Below are 6322 nucleotides of genomic sequence, written 5' to 3'. Positions count from 1 at the left end.
CCTCTATCCTGCTTTTTACTATGGGTGAAGTCTCATTGTACACATTTCCTTTTGATAATAAAATAGTAGATTCTCAAAGTCTCACTTGTACTCTTTATATAAGAAACTATCCAAGTTATAGTTAACAATATTAAAATGATAAGTTTAAGGGATTAAACTGCTCAACAATGTCAACAGAAAAATTTTGAAAGAATAATTTTTGTTAGTAGCATGGAAATCTAACCCATTAGAGAGTTCTCCATGTTGCACAGAACTTCAGAACTAAAAGGAACCAGAAAGACCTTCTAGGACAATGTCATGCTAAATACAGGAATGAATTCCATAGTCGTCCAGATCTCTGGTAATTCAGTGTTTATTCAAATATTTCCAAGCTGAGGAGCCCATGCAATTCTTTGTATTCTAACCAAAATCTGCCTCCCTGATACACATTTATCTATCCTAGTTTGGCTCTTTGGAGCTACTAAAGAGAAGTCTAATCCTTCCACCATTTAATAGTCGTTGATGATTTAAAAATTCAGGAAAGACCACTGTCATTGTCTTTCCAGCTGGTAGAGACTCAAATATCTCTTACATTGGCCTTACATAGAGAAAAAAATTGTAAAATGGAGAGGAGAGTGAGATAGAGATATATATCAAGAGAGATCAGTCAATGCTTGACCATTCACAAATTGTTTCAATGATAAACAGTCAAGTCCACATGAAAGCTACCCTGTACTACTGTAAGAACATGGTTATTAGACTTAAAACTCCCTTTATGCAAAGACTGTCTCATCATTGTGTCCCTAGCATATATCAGATGAGGAACAAATAATTCTAGTTGAACCAAAAAAGGTAGAATTGAAGGTCAAAGACATGTTTTGAGAATAATGCAAGATTAGCTAAACCAAGAACCTAGAAGGAAAGGTTTCCTCTTTCCTCCAACCTATTTGCAAATTAAGGTAAATATTTTAATTATAATAATATCAGCCTTTCACATGATTTTCACTTTATGTTTACACAGTGCCTCAAAACTAGTTGGACTAAATTCTTTTACTGAATTGTAGAGCTGTATAGACACAGCTTTTCTAAAACCTAAGTGGAAATAGTACAATTCCTTTAAAAAACAAATGTGAGGAGTTCAATACAGAATAAATATGATGATGATGATGATGATGATAGCAATAGCAATAGCAAATGTTGATGATGATGATGATAGCTTACATTTATTGACTGCTACTTGTCAGATACTGTGCTAAGTTTTTACATACATTAATTAATTTATGCTTTATGAGTTACATATTGTCATCTTCATTTAAGAAAAAGAAAATATAGCTTAAAGAGCTTATGTAACTTACCTAAAATCTCAGAGCAAATATTGGAGCTGGAATCAAACCCAGGTCTATCTGACCCTTAACTTGTGTTAATGATACCTTTGAGGACATGACTGTCAACACATTTTCCTGTAAAGTAAACATAATACCATAGCAAGAATCTTTAAGAACATGACTCCTGACCAGATCCACTTTAATCCTTGTTTTGATGTGTAAATCTTTAATGGTTTCAACTTTGCCTAAAGCTGGATTGTCTCCATGAATTTTACTCTGCTAAGACCATGTCAGAATTATATGCAATAACCTTGGGAAGCCAAAATAGGCACCACTTATCTAAAAATTGCTCCTAGTTGCTATGAAACCAAAATAATTACTAGTCTATATGCCACTTTCTAGATTTGCTCTCTTTTTTTTCCTGCTGAAGAAGATGAATGATAAATAAAAACTGGCAAAGAGAAAAATCACTTGGTAATTAATTGTGGTCAAAAGTAATAAGAAACACATTTAAAAGTGTCTAGAAATAAAGTAGAGCTTATTCCAGGTAGATACACAGACATACCCCGAAACAGCTGTGCCAAAGATTCCATTACAGAACCGCCTATTCCAGAGGCTAAGTTCAATCCTTAGGTTTAAAAGCTGTCAAAATGACATCCATGGAGGTGAGGCCAACCCCACAGAACATGCAACACATTTGGTTCTTCAATCTGTAAGTACACATTTTCCATTAGAGAGAGGAAATGAGTATCCACAGAAGTATTTCAAGATTTTGTTTTCCTTTTATTCTGTCTAATACCAAAGTAACATGATGAGTGTTGAAAGGACAGGGTTTGGAATTGGAAAGGCATGGATAAAAATTCCTAACTCTGCCACTTTTTACAAGTTGTATGATAAGTCAACTTTACCTGTATGATCCTTATTTTTTTTAAGATTTTATGTATTTTAGAGAGAAAGCATGAGCAGGGAAAGGAGCAGATGGGGAAGGAGAGGGAGGAGGGGAAAGAATCTCAAGCAGACTCCACACTGAGAGTGGAGTCTGATGAGGGGCTCAATCTTAGGACCTGGATCATGACCTGACCCAAAACCAAGAGTCAGATACTTAACCGACTGAGCCACCATGGTACCCTACTATGATCTTCATTTTTAAAATGTGTATACTATATACAAATATATTATAAAGTATGTTTATATACTTATACACATATACTTATATTTATGTATGTTATGTACAACTTATGAGATGTATGTATATAAATATATATACACACAGGCCTCACAGCTGTAAACATTAATAATATACATGATAAAATATCTGACATGTAGGTTTTCAATAGCAAATATTGTAGTGGGTATGAATTTTTCTCTACACTTTTGTGTGTATTAGAAATGTCACCTTTTGTTTAAATTTAACTAAATTTTCTGAGCTCCCATCCTACTGGGCCAACAGTAAATTAAATCTGCTCCATAATTGGACATCCCAACAGTACATAGCATTGGAGAAAGACTCTGATTGTAGGTTTACACCAGTAACCACTGAAAAGTTCATATTGGTCCTTTGAAGTTGGGAAGCTCATAGCTTCTATACAATACTGGTCATAAAAATCTGAGCAAATAATGGGCCTCAGATTTGTCATCTCTAGGTACACCACCCATCCTTCTACACATACACATGTGCACGTGCGCACGCGCACACACACACACCACAAACACACAACCCAAGCATGACAGTTTTCTTGGTATTCCAATCCACCATCCACTACTTAGTTTAAGGATTTATTCTCTTGTAATCTTGCTGCTTCATCTTATTCATTTTCAAAGATCTTACTTCAGGACCTCTCATTCCAATTAAACTCTTTAGTAAGAGTTGAGGTTTTTCAAAAGTCAGAAGTTTTTTGTTTGTGGTAACTGGCAACATGAACTACACTCCACTCCAGGCATAAAATGACCTAACTACCTTCTATAAACAGGAGAGAACACAGGTAAAACTTATTTGTTTCTTCTAGTAATTCAGAAAAATATATAATCTATAATATTTAATAATCCAATAAATGATCTTGTGCCACTATTTTTGTATCTTCAGGCAAAATGGTAAAGTAAATGAAATGGGTCCTTCATTGAGCTTTCTGCTCCATAGAGTCCCTTCTTTTTTAAAAAAAACTTTTTTATTTTTTTAAAGATTTTATTTATTTGTTTGACAGAGCACAAGCAGGGGGAGCAGCTCACAGAGGGAGAGGGAGAAGCAGGCTTCCTGCTTAGCAGGGAGCCCAACAAGGGATTGATCCTAAGACCCCAGGACTATGATCTGAGCCAAAGGCAGATGCTTAACAGACTGACCCACCCAGGTGCCCGAGAGTTCCTTACTTCTACCCAGGTACTCCAAGCCCTCATAGTTCTTGATCCCCCACCAACCCATGCCTATGGTTACTAACTCACACAGGTTTGCCCAGAACAATTATGCTTTTGAAACTGAAATTCCTACATCCTAGAAGATTTCTCAGTCCTAGACAAACAGGGAAGTTTGGTCACCCTAGGCATAGCTTGCCTCATCAGATAGCATTTCATGTTTTAGAGCTTCTGCTCCCCTATTAAAATGTATGCTCCCTTTGCTAGTTAATCTGATGACAAATTCAAACTAAGGTATAAATTTGTCAGCTTTCCCAGATAACATCTGCATCTTAGCTAGTTATACAAATCCTAATATAGTTATTTTAGGCAATGTAGCAGCACTGATGCCAGAATTATATAAAAAAACGGAGGAGATTTGAGGACACTTGAATTCTCACTATTTGAGCGTTCCCTAGTTGGCCTGTAAATAGAGCTAATATTTGGGCCTGAGAGTATTACATCTCACTCTCAAATAGCTGGCTTTGAAAAACACCTGAGGATTTTTTAAAAATTTATGAGTACTTTGACCTCATTCTAGAGCCTTTAAATCACAATTGTTGGGGTTGAGGTAGCCCAGGCAGTGGACTCTGTTTTTAAAACTCACCAAGTAATTTTAATATGCAGTCAAGATTGAGAACTACTGTGTTAGAGCATTTGAGAGTTTGGGCAAGCAGACACTCCTTACACACTCTTACTGATTAATAAAGTAGAAATGGAAAACTCAGAGCTTCTTTTATTATAATTTTTGGAAAGATGGATCAATCCCTCCTTGCCTGCCATACTGCATTCCATAATGGAAACTTTATAATATTTGCTCACATATTGATTTGAGAATGAAGAGTCCTATGGTATCCTCACCAATATATTTTGCCCACCAACTTTATTTTGCCTTATTTATAATTAATACCCAATCCAAATTACATCTGAAAGAGACCTTTGTTTGATATATACTTCAGTCTCCCTCCTACGACCTTATTACCTGCATTATAGTGACAAGCAGCGTCATGACTTTCTTGATTACAAGACACTCCTAGCAACTTCTTAATCTGGAGATGGTCATAATATTATTACTCCTTTGACCTGCTGGTTGTTCTGCTTTTGCTGGGTCTTGATGAACTGTGTTAAGAAGCCATTGCTTGAAACTTTCTTGCAAATTCAAACAGATGTTTCCCATTTTATGACTCAATGATGCATGATGGAAACTTAAAGCATTAGAATTCAGGGCACTTAAGTTTTTAATCAAATTAAAAGTCCATGACTTTACTTTTGCAGCACTAGCACTAAAGATAGCAAATAGAATCTTGGCTAAGAGGTTTTAATCTCAGCCTTGACAGAGAAGAATCCACCTGTTTTTCTAATAAACATTTTGCCTTTGTTGCCCTCTTAACTCTTTAGAGATCACAATGGTGATTGCTCAGTGGTGATATGTTGTGCTTATAGATACTCTTGCCCATTAAGTTTAGCCCAAGACTACCATCAAATTTCCCATAGTACACCAAACAACTTTCATTATGGACTTGGGTCAGATTAAAATTATCTGGCTAGAGCTAAAATCCCCTGACCCAGTTAATTCTCCCTTATGGTCATTTTCTAAGGGATTTCATTTCTATCCTTACAGAGTTTTGCTGCAGGAATCTGAGAGGGTTAAGAAAATAAGATATTCAAATGAAAGGAAGTAATCATGAATATATTTTACCCTTTACATTCCTCAGTTTGGGACTTTACCCTACCTCACCTCATCCAAAAACCAATAAATTTCCTATATTGCTAATATTCTCAATTCTTGTATTTTATAATAAGTTTTTAGAAATAAAAAATGGTCACATGATCTGTGAAACTAGTACTGAGAAGCAGAAATTCTTTAAAACATCATAAGTAGATCTTGGGAAGATGGCAGTAGAGTAAGAGGGCTCTAAGCTTGCTTCCTCCCACAGATACAACTAGATATCAAATCATACTAAATACTTCAGAAACTGACATGAAGACTGGCAGAACAAACTCCACAACTAAAGGTAGAGAAAAGGCCATATTGAAGAAAGTAGGGAGTGCCGAGATACAGTTTGGGAGAAAAATGGATCATGGCTGCTGTAGTGGGGAGGAAGCCATGGTCTTTAAGAAGCGTGAGAGACAGACTAGCACACAGAAAAGCCCACAAAGGGAAAAAATCCCTTGGCTTAGAAATCAAGAGGGGCCAAATTTTCTGAGTTCTTGCAGCCAGAGGGGCTTAAAGCCTGGATTTCTAAAGGTCAGCATGTAACTTACAAGAGAAACCCATAAGGCTGGCAGGGTATATTTCAGAAGAAACTTTCCAAGCCAGAAGAAGTGGCATGATATATTCAAAGTGCTGAATGGGAAAAATCTTCATCCAAGAATACTCTATCTAGCAAGGCTATTATTCAGAATATAAGGATAAATAAAGAGTTTCCCAAACAAACAAACAAACAAAAAAAGTTAGAGTTCATGATCATTAAACCAGCCCTGCAAAAAATATTAAAGAGGACTCTTTAAATGCAAAGGGGAGACTAAAAGTAACAGTATAAAGGTAGGAAACACCAAAGCAGTAAAAATGAAGATTTCTGTAAAAAAAATCAGTCAAAGAGCTCACAAAATAAAATGACAGGATGTAAAAT

This window comes from Canis lupus, chromosome X (genome assembly GCF_003254725.2).
Source record: "Canis lupus dingo isolate Sandy chromosome X, ASM325472v2, whole genome shotgun sequence".
Classification (NCBI taxonomy): domain Eukaryota; kingdom Metazoa; phylum Chordata; class Mammalia; order Carnivora; family Canidae; genus Canis; species Canis lupus.
Note: the sequence above shows the minus strand (reverse complement) of the source record.